We start from the raw sequence: 10,875 nt of genomic DNA on the forward strand, positions 1-10,875 counted from the left end.
AAAGGCATGATAGCTAAACTATATAACCTTCTGCTAAACATCACTGAGAACAAGCAGCTAAGTTGTCAATCTAGTTGGGGTAAGGACTGTGCAATTGAACAGTCCCCAGAGATTTGGAAAAAAATATGGACATCTGGAATATTCACCTCGAAAGTCAACATAACTAAATTACAAACGTTTAAAGTGATTCACAGATGGTACCTAACACCCAAAAAATTAGCACACATATCAGCTAGATCATCCCCAAAATGTTGGAAAAATTGTGGCGGGGAGGGAACCTTCGCCCACTGTTGGTGGGAATGTAAAGGAATTAGACAATTTTGGGAAGAGATATTAATGAAAATTAAAGATATCACAAACCACGACCTCCCCTTTGACCCAAAAATGATTTTTTTAGACTTGTGGGAAAACTCACACGTCCCCAAAATCAGAAAGGAGCTCATTGCCTCTTTTTTTGTAGCAGCTAAGAGTGCCATAGCGACAATATGGAAATCAAAAAGACTACCAACAATCGAAAACTGGTTCTCTAAAGTTTGGAATCATTTTATTTTAGAAAAAGTAAGCAATGATATGCAAAATGCAGTACAACTCACAGAAAATACTAATTTTATTGAAAAGTGGCTCCCATTTCTGGAATACATAGAAAAGAATAATATGCAGCCCAACTCGAAAATACTACAAGTTGTAACAAACAATGGATATCTCTCCTTCTATTAAGCTGATAGTATAACTGTGTAATTACATGGAATTACTTTTTCTTTACGTTAATTATTAAGGATGTAAGTCTAACTGCGTATTGTATATTGGTTTTTGTTTCATTCAAATTTGAAATGTTGTTTGTTACTTGAAGGTTATTAGTTACATCTGATGTTACAATAAAAATTTAATAAAAAAAAAAAAAAAAAAAAAAAGAAAGTGAGAGTTCTGTTTGGCATATCCTTGTGCACTTTAAGTAAAGTTCAGTTGAAGCACGTTTTCTGGGTCAGAACTAAATGCTCTCTTACCTGGAAGCTTTGTCAATAAGTTCTAGATGCACAGGACTTGCTCCAGTTTAGAAAGGACATCATCCATGTACTATAGAGAATCCAGATAATGTCATTGCCAGCCAATTACATTAGCATTACAGTCTTCACCATTTTGTTCCTCTGTCTTTTCTTGATCTGTGATCTTTTAATCTTAAAATGCCTGTCTGTCCCTTCTTCTATACATCCTGATTAGACCTGAAAAGCAATATTGAGGCTTTTCAGGGTTACTGTCCCTTTAACTTTTCCTTCAAGCCTATTTGTTTGAAAATAACCTGCTTTTCAGCTTAATCAGTTATTTCCTGTTCATTTGTGTGGCCCGGCATTTATGAATTTATGAACTGGTCCTCGTTCCTGTCTAAATCAAGTAATGACCATGAAAAAAAATTGAAGGAAAAATTAGCATTTGCTTTGGCTACAAAGATTGTTCTATTTCTTTAAGTAAATTCTTTATACCCTACCTTTCTCTCTAATGGGGGCCAAAAGAAGCTGACGTCATTCTCCTCTCCTTCATTTCATCCTCACAACAACCTGTGAGGAAGGTTAGACTGAGAGTGTACATCTGGCCCAAGATCACCCAGCCAGCTTCCATGGCGGAGCAGGGGTTCAATCCAGGGTCTCTATTCTAACCACAATGGTTCTCATTAATTTTTCATTCCTATTCCCTTTGGGAGAAGGGGATGATGAGCTGATTGAGAAATGCCAGAACCATGTGAGAGTATGCAGATACTGAAAAATTAGAGGAGAAACAGAAGTGCTATAAAGAGTGAGTTATGAAGGCCCTATCATTTCTTTTGCATTGTTTTTCTTATTTGCCCTGTTCAATCATGCACCCAGCAGGCAATGGCCACCTCAAAACTGGCCATCTGCTGCTTCTTTTCCATGGCTTATTAGCTGTGTGCACTTTGTATTGGGGCGGAACTGCTACCTCTCACAGGCAACCAATTGAAAGGCAGATCCTGTGTCCTCAGTGATGGGAAGGAACATTGCACCAGCCAGTAGCATCCAATAAACCAGCATAGTGTTAAGCAGCCCACCTTGTACTCTCTATGTTGACACAAAGGGAAGGCATCCCTTTGCCATTGCTTCATAGTAGCAGTTACTACATTCTGGCACAATTCACCAGTCATGCTGTAAGAGCAACTGGAGATTAACCACAAGGGGGAGCCTGAATATGCAAGGGGTCTGTATGTGTACCGTGTTTCGAGGCCTTTAAGGCTATGCAAAGATGATTATTTTTCTGGAATAACAGAAACCATTTCCTTTTTACTGCCTCACTGGCTCCAGCCTCAATCCAGCATCCATTATTTGATAACTATACAAAAGGTAAAGGATAGGGAAAACCTCACTATGAAGGGGGAAAGTCATTTGCTTTTTTGACCTAATTCCTATCTGTTATTCCCCCAGCTCCAAAGATTTAAAATGAGATATGAAATTGACTAGATAAGAACATTAAACAGCTTCCTGATCTCCTTAATTTCACCCCTAAGGGAGAAAAAAAAACCTTCGTGGTTATTTTCTGGCTAATAGGCAGCATGTGTTGATGTGGGTAGTTTCAACATGCACCCCTTCTTTGATCTCCTTTATTTTTGTTTCAGGTTAAATATAGTTTCAGAAGTTCTCCATATGTTTATGAGGGAGGTGTGTCATTCATTGTAGGCATTATCTAATAGGTATCCATTACAGACACAGTAAAATGAACACAAGTCACTTGCAGCAGTGATAGAGGGCTGTCCCCCTCTCCCATTTTTCCACCATAGAGACTGAATAACTACAAAAATAGTTATAGCAACTGAAGAAGAGAGCTGTGGTTCTTGAAAGCTTATTTTATATATTTATTTATTTATTTCAAATTTGTAGTCCACCCTCCCCGCGAGCGAGCTCAGGGCGGATAACAACATATTAAAAATAAAATTAAAATACAATTTAAAATGCTACAATAAAGTTGGTTAGTCTTAAAGATGCTACTGGACTCTTTACTATTTTACAAAAATAGCAATATTGTTTCGACCAGAGACCACTGGAACCAACCACGGTTCTACAAACTGCCTCCAAGGCTCTGGAAGACCCATGCCTGATATGAGAACCAGTATCCATTCTGTGAAGCACGACAGAATTAAGGGGGAAAGGATACATGCTGGTCTGTCTATCATCAGTCTACTAAGCAGTCTGAAGCCCACCTCCAGCCTAAGGAGATTTCCTCTAACTTAATGAGCATTCTTCCAACAGAACAGCCACTTAAACTGAGGGATTAAGGGAACTTTCTCCAGCCAATGGAAGAATACCACCCATTTTTCCTACCACAGTCCAATGTTCCCCTTTAAATGGATATGTACCAATTCTCAATGAAATATACGGAGAATGTCAGCATTGTTCCAGGGAATGAAGAAACAAAGCACGCAGGATAAAGGATAATACTACATTAAACATTCTACATCAAATATAGACTCTCCTTTTCCAAAAAAATAGTGAAAGCAGTTTGTCAATGTGGCACAGAAGCCAGTGAAGTAGGTCTAGATGTTTCTTTACTTAATTTATACCTAGCCTTTCTCCCCAGTGGGAACCCAGAGTGGCTTACGTCCTTCTCATCCCCTCTACAGAGCCCTGCGAGGAACATTAGGCTGAAAGTATGAGATTGCCTAAGGTCACCCAGACAGCTTCCACGGCAAAGTGGAGATTCAAATCCTAATTCGACACTCTAACCACTGCACCACAGTGGATGTAGGAGATCCAGGTTCTGAACTCAGAGGGAGTTTAGACAAGGCATTATCACTCAGCCAAAACTACCTCAGAGAGTTCTGGAGGAAGGGTGGGTTACATAAGCATTCTTCGCACACTAAAAAATGCTATAGAAATGACTAACTGGTAACAAAACAAATGCTTCTAGGTCATTCTTCATGAGCTTTTTTAAACTTATCAGCCATGACATTCATTACCCTAAGTCGGCCGCAACTTGATGACACGATTCTGTACATACTGAGGGGAGAAGAGCCTTCATAGCTACAACTGCCAAGTCCTAGGATGGAAAAGAAGAGGCTCCACTGTTGCTGGGCTCCACTAGGCCCCCCTCTTCCATTCCAGTCCAAGATATGCAGCTCACCTGCCCAGCTGGCCACCACAGCTCAGTCAGGAAAGCTGTGGGTATGTTTTGCTTCAGTTATCATTCCAGCCACAGGACTTGGAGCTGCATTTGTCTTGCTTCACCAGACAAGACCCATGCTGCTAGACTCCTTAGGCAGCACATAGCCTTGGTGGTATGTGTGTGCTGAAGCTACAGGATATAGTGTTGCATCTGAAAAGCCCCTGCTGAGCTGGAGCTGTGGATTTTTGCCCAAGGACCTGCCTTCATACACAGCCATTCTCTGTAAAGCCAGCAGTGACAGAGCTAGCGTGAGATAGAGGTTAGAGTTTTGGTGAGAGTCTGGGACACCCAGGGTGGAATCCTCATTCCACCAAGGAAGCTCAATGGATGACTTTGGGCCAGTTACTTTTTTCCCATCTAATCCTAACCTATCTCACAGCGTGGTTGTTGTGAGGACAAAAATGGAGGAGGGGAGAACAATGTTGTAAGGCCCCCATTGATGAGAAAACTCCCCATCAAGCAGTAAGGACAGCAATTTTTAACTTTGTTTAGCTTAGTATTTGACACATGCTTCGAACTGAGCTCCATATTCTTATTATAGCACACATACTTGGCTAAACTTAAAACCAAGTCTGGCCTGTTTTATAAATCTGACTATCAGGCCCAACCTAGATCTGTTTGGCCTACTGTGTTTAGTGTCAAAACATCAGAAGGCTTCCCAAAGGGGATTCTGTGGCACAGACATCAGGCTCCAGAAGCAATGCAATTATGAAAGCTTGGATGCCTTGAGCCAGTTATCCTGTGGTAAACGATCCTCCTGTAAATCCCTCAGGGCTCTGGCAGTAGGACTGAATCACTTCCCCACTTATGCCACAGAGCAGCATGGAGGTAAGAAGAATGGCTCACCTGATTTCTGTTGCTGGCCAAAAGATGGAACTCAGCTTTTAGATTCAGACAACCTGCAGAACCGAGAGGTCTTTCACTTGCTCTGTGCCTCCAACCTAACTCTTCAGTCTGAAGAACTCACTCTCTGTGTAAGCTGCGCTGCTACAGACTGCCTGTCTGAACCTGGAAACCACCAGCCTGCCTCCCAGCTGCCAGCCCTCACACCTCCTCCTTGTAACTCCCAAATTAACTTGTGGAAGCGAGCTGACATTTGGAATATTTTAAAGTAGAAAAGTGGCATGAAAAGGGCAGAACCTGACACTTCTTTTTTAAAAAAGCCTCCTGATATGCTAGTTTTTCACATACTGATATGACAGGATTGGGTTTTCTTTTGTTTGTTTTTTTGTAACTCAGAGAATTAAAAATAAGCCTGAAGTGCTGTTGTATGGGGAAAACTCTTAACACATGATTCCCCTGAATGTATAGCCGGCTCTTAGACTTGGACTGAAATCTTAGTTGGCAAGTGGCTTAAGCACCATTGCTTAGTCTCGGTCTATCTATGAAGGGGCATTATTGTAGTTATCTTCCTTGATTATTGCAAGGACGAGTGAAGAATCAGCAGGTTCCACACTGCATGCTCCATATAATGATTAATGATAAGCCGACAGTATCTCAGTGCCCTAAAGATTGTGAGTGTGTGTTAAGTACAGACAAGTTTATAAAAGGTTCCCTTGGATAATCTGAAACAGGAATTAATAACTGTTCTAGATCACTGCTCAAGATATCAGTAAGAGTTCAGCACTCACAAAAAATACTTTACGCCAAGAATTGCTTAGCTACGGCCACTCTTAGTTTCCAGCTGCAAAAACAGCCAGACCTCCTTAGGCAATAAAGAAACCTAGACCAGCTTTGCTGTTGGGTCCCCTGGGACCACTGTCAGCATGTTATTTTTAAAGGCCACCACTGTGGAAAAGCAGCTTTCTGTTTCCATGTCAAGAAAACACCCACAACACGTAACAGAAGAGCCAGAAGAGGGAAGCTCAATTATGGATGCTATTTAATTAGCCACAAATCTTGCCTAGCATCCTCAGCTTCTCCTTTCACCTGCAGACATGCGCTCTTCGACTTCCTGCTACCAGCTGCTAGTAAAACATTAGACAGAGCGCACAGTGCATCTAGGAGTAACTACTGATCACAGATTTCTGCTGATGGCAGGCTTTTGAAATGCTGAAAGCACTGGCACAGACACCATAGCTTTGCCACCAGTAGCTCTCTTGTTGTATATTTCAGTTAACATGCAAACGAATAGCTGAGGCACATGTTGGAAGTTCCACATCAAAAATGCTTTGCAAGACATGAATTGTCAAAATCTTGAGCACATATTAAGGCAATATCCTGCCACAACCAAGTAAACCATTAATATCACCACACAGTTAAAACGTAACCTTTCTTTGCGAAGAACACGTTTAATTTTTTTAAAGGCACTTTCACAGTATAAACAGCCCCCAATTTCATTAACATATTAGCCTTTCACATGCCAGTTTTTTAGAGGGACAGGAGATTCAAATGTTAGAAATTAGCCTATACATGCTGTTAACCAAAAGAATTAAATAAAAAAAACCTAATTACAAACTGTAGAGTTCTGATATTCTATACAGTTGTTGCATAATTTTAATCAGGTATAGAATCAGCACAGATCAGAAAAGACAGTCATCAATGCAAATAGATGAAGCAAAGATCTTCTTTTTTGCTTTAAAAAACTAGTTTGCTCTACTATTGATTTCCTTCTGTAATCAGTGCCTAATTTTTATGGTTTGCTACTAGACTATTTTGTTTGTACTTTGGCTATTCCCTTCTAACATCAGAACTACTCCATGCACTACAAACTACAACATGAAACACACTCACACACTTCATTACCAGAATTAGTCAAGCTGCTCACATTGAAAAAGGTGACAGTCTACAGATGCAATCATTGTCCACAGGGAATACTGCATTTAACTTCAATGAAAATTCCACTTTGGGAACACTTTAATTTTTTTTAATCAACCAATCCTCACCTTTACTGCTGTAGGAAAACACAATGCATGTATCAGTGGTCAGCCATACACCACTTACAGTATTTGGTTATTAAATCCATGCTGGGAAATATTAATGGAAAAGAAGGCATGCCTACGGGCCAGGAGGTCTGATCAATGCACTTTGCTAACATTATCTTCTGCGGCGATATCCTCCGTCGGCACCGCGGGCCCACTTTAGAATGCATTTAGCAGATCTATTAGCACTAAGGAAAGGAAGCTGACCCATTTCTCTGCTGAACTCCGAAGTCTGCTCTCAAAATAGTCAGAATGAGGCAGTCAGTCTGCAATGACACAGCATGGATGAAGAAACCGAAACATGCAGGCTTTTCTGCCCTCGGAAACTCCCCCTTCGCAATACATTAAGGGCATCCTAGGGTTCTATGCAGCCGGGGGATACAGCCAGAGAGGGCGGGGAACAGCGACCATCAAAGCTCATCGCCAACCCAAACTTTCCAGCCAGCCGTGTTTCATCCCCACCTTTGCCCTACAATGTGCTGGTGGAGGAGGGGATCCATGGACCACTATAGGAACGGGCAGAGCAGGGTTTGCCATCAAGGAACGTTTCTTAATCCCTTTTGCCCTTAAACAATCTTCACACCCACACACACACCCCTCGTCCGCGGTGTGCCGCAGAAAATAAAACATTCCACGAAATATTGCAAAAGCCCTTCTAAATAGCCAAGAGAATGCGACCCGTGCAAGAAGCGCGCGGAGGGGCCAATCCCGGGCGCCTCCCCTGTCCCCAGTGCGGAAGGCAGGCGCCCCTCACTCCCAGACCCCCGCCTGCCCCCCCCCCCCGCTCCTTGAAGGCGCTTCTCCCCCCGGGGCTGGGCGGTTTCCGCCCGGGAAAGAGGAGCGGAGTTGGGAACCTACCTTCTTGTCTTCCTTCTCGCCGCTCTGCCTCTTCTCCGGCGGCTGGCTGCTGTCACCGGCAGTTTCCCCCGCCTGCCCATCCTGCCTCCGCTGCTGCTGCTGACAGCCTCCAGACCCCTGTGCGAGGGGGATGGGCTCCGGGCACGGAGCAACTCCCTTCACGTCCATCTCCATTTTCCAGCCCGCTGCTGGGGTGCGGACAAAAGCGGGCGAGCGGGCGGACTTCGCGCCTCGGCTTGCTCGCGAACCCGCCCTGCCCCCTGACGTTTTTTTTGGGGGGGGGGGTGTTCTCTTCCAAGGGGGCAGCAGAACCGCGCACTCACGTGCTTGCCTCCGCCTCTTTCTGCGCCGCTCGGCTGGCTGCGCTTTCGCGCGCGCGCACTCCCAGCCTCTCGCGGTCGGCGGGCGCCTGCTTGGCCCTGCTGGCTCCGCCGCCCCGACCCCCCCGCCCGGGCTTCTGCTAGCGGGCCCCTCCCCAGCCTGCCCTCCCTCCGCCTCAAACTGTGGCCCGCCTGTACTTTGTTGGGCGCTCGGAGTCCCAGCCTCCCGCCTCCCTCCTTTTCGGGGCGTGCAGCGTTTGGTAACAAAGTTGAGCTGGAGGGGAAACGCGAGCCAGGCCGGCGGGGCTGGCCACAGGGAGCCTGACAGGAACCTGGGGACGGCAAGGAAAAGTTACGCCGCCTTTCCCTTCCTCCGCTCCGCGTCGCTTCCCAGCTCCCCAGTCGGCCAAGGCAAGGCAACCCCCGCAGCTCCGGCTGCGAAGCGCTGCGGGCGGGAATGCGGGTGAGGGGCCAGCGCTTGCCTGGAGGGAGGGAGCCCCTCCCCCCTCTCCATGGCAAATGTCTCCTCTCGGCGGTGTGTGCGTGTGCGCGCGCGTGGCTCTCTCGGCATACGCGCGACTGGAGCTCCCTCTCTAGTTTGCAAGCGCCACGCAGCAGTGCACAGGGACAACTGGAGTCGAGGGTCGGGGCTGGCAGACGCACGGAGGGGGATTCCCACAGGCAAGAAACGGAGAGCTGCCTTAGGCGCTATTGATTCTGCAGATTAATCGTCACATAATTCAACTGTGACTTCTAAAGCAAGAAGCCCGGAACCTGCTTGGAATACCAGGGCTCTGTTCCGAAGCGTGAAGTCAAAATAATAATCAGTACCTCTGGTCATGTGCAGAGGGTATGTATTTTCTCATTATTGTATTCAGATCCTGAATTGACACACTTCAGCTGACATAAGCTCCAGTGCCTCTTTTAGAAATTCTGCAGTGGGGAAGGGATGTACTAAACACTGTTAATAATATCAAAAAGAGTCCAGTAGCACCTTTAAGACTAACCAACTTTATTGTAGCATAAGCTTTCGAGAATCACAGTTCTCTTCATCAGATGCATGGAGGGCAAGAAGAAACTGGTCAGATAAAGCGGAGGGGAGGGGAGGGAGGAGTAGATGCAAACAGCTCCTTCTGATATGGAGATCAGTTTGCTTCTGTAAAGGAAATCAGTTACTTTTGATAATGAGATAACCATTCATAGTCCCTATTCAGCCCCATCTTGACAGAGTCAAATTTACATATGAATTCCAATTCAGCAGCTTCCCGTTGGATTTTGTTTTTGAAAGGTTTCTGTTGATCTACAGTGACCTTTAAGTCTTTGATGGAATGTCCTGGTAGATTGAAGTGTTCTCCCACTGGTTTCTGGATGTTGCCATTTCTAATGTCAGATTTGTGTCCATTTATTCTTTTGCGTAGAGGTTGGCTGGTTTGTCCAATGTACAGAGCAGATGGACATTGTTGGCACATGAGGGCATATATCACATTGGAGGATGAGCAGCTGTAAGAGCCAGAGAGTGTAGTTGATGCCATTGGGTCCTGTAATTGTATTTCCTGGATAGATATAAGGGCAGAGCTGGCATCTGGGTCTGTTGCAGGGCCTGGTACCTGTGCTGGTGACTCTGCTAGCCGATTCATGATTGTAAGTGAGAAGTCGTTTAAGGTTGGGGGGCTGTCTGTAGGCAAGGAGAGGTCTTCCACCCAGGGCTTCTGAGAGAGAGGTATCATTTTCCAGGATGGGTTGTAGCTCACTGATGATACGTTGGATGGGTTTGAGCTGGGAGCTATAGGTGACAACCAGTGGTGTTCTGTTGTTAGTTCCTTTAGGTTTGTCCTGGAGCAGGCTGTTAAATGAAGCTGTGCAGGTGATTGCAAGAGTCCCAATAGGGGAGCATATAACACCTGTATTACGCCAGCTGCATTGGTGACCTGTTGAGTACCGGGTCCGGTTCAAGGTTTTGGTGCTGGCCTATAAAGCCCTATGCGAACTGGGTCCAGCATATCTGCAGGACTGCCTCTCCCAATATATACCCCAGAGGACACTTTGTTCTACACACACAAAACTTTTGGTGATCCCCAGGCCTTTTCAGTCCTGGCACCAGCCTGGTGGAACTCTCTGATGAAACCAGGACCTGGCAGGATTTATTATCCTTCCACCGGGCCTGTAAGGCAGAGATGTTCTGCCAGGCATATGGCGGAGGCTAGGCTGGGCCCCCGCCGGCCATACTTGACTTGAAAAGATCTGTCCACCACCCTATATATATCTTTAGATATGGATATATGGGCCATGTCTGAAATGAAGTAACTCTTCCATTGCCATCTGAGGAGAAGTTTTTATTATAGGTAGTGTTATAAATTTTATTGTAATGTTTTAATCTGCTTTTATGTGTTTTTATTTAAATTAAAAGGTGTTCTGCCCTGAGCCCACTCGGCAGGGAGGGCAGACTAAAAATATAATAATAACAATAACAACAACAACAACAACAACAATAATAGCTTCTTAAATAGAAATGCTTCTTAAGTAGCAAACGCTAGCTATTGATTAGGCAAAAATGTCAATTGTGTGTGTAATGTTTCCTGTCAGGCTGTCAATGGTACAAGATTTCTCTTATT

The 10,875-nt window shown here is 44.7% G+C and overlaps 1 protein-coding gene across 1 annotated transcript in view; it reads right to left on the minus strand.

Annotated features, from left to right (window-relative positions):
• Positions 1–8,039, minus strand: part of RBMS3 (RNA binding motif single stranded interacting protein 3) — a 1,028,342-nt gene extending 1,020,303 nt beyond the window's left edge. Inside the window, exon 1 of the mRNA XM_054991036.1 lies at positions 7,944–8,039. The gene's annotated coding sequence lies outside the window, so the exon portion shown is untranslated. The remainder of the gene's footprint in view (positions 1–7,943) is intronic.
• Positions 8,040–10,875: the final 2,836 nt, after the last annotated feature.

This window comes from Eublepharis macularius, chromosome 11 (genome assembly GCF_028583425.1).
Source record: "Eublepharis macularius isolate TG4126 chromosome 11, MPM_Emac_v1.0, whole genome shotgun sequence".
Lineage (NCBI taxonomy): Eukaryota > Metazoa > Chordata > Lepidosauria > Squamata > Eublepharidae > Eublepharis > Eublepharis macularius.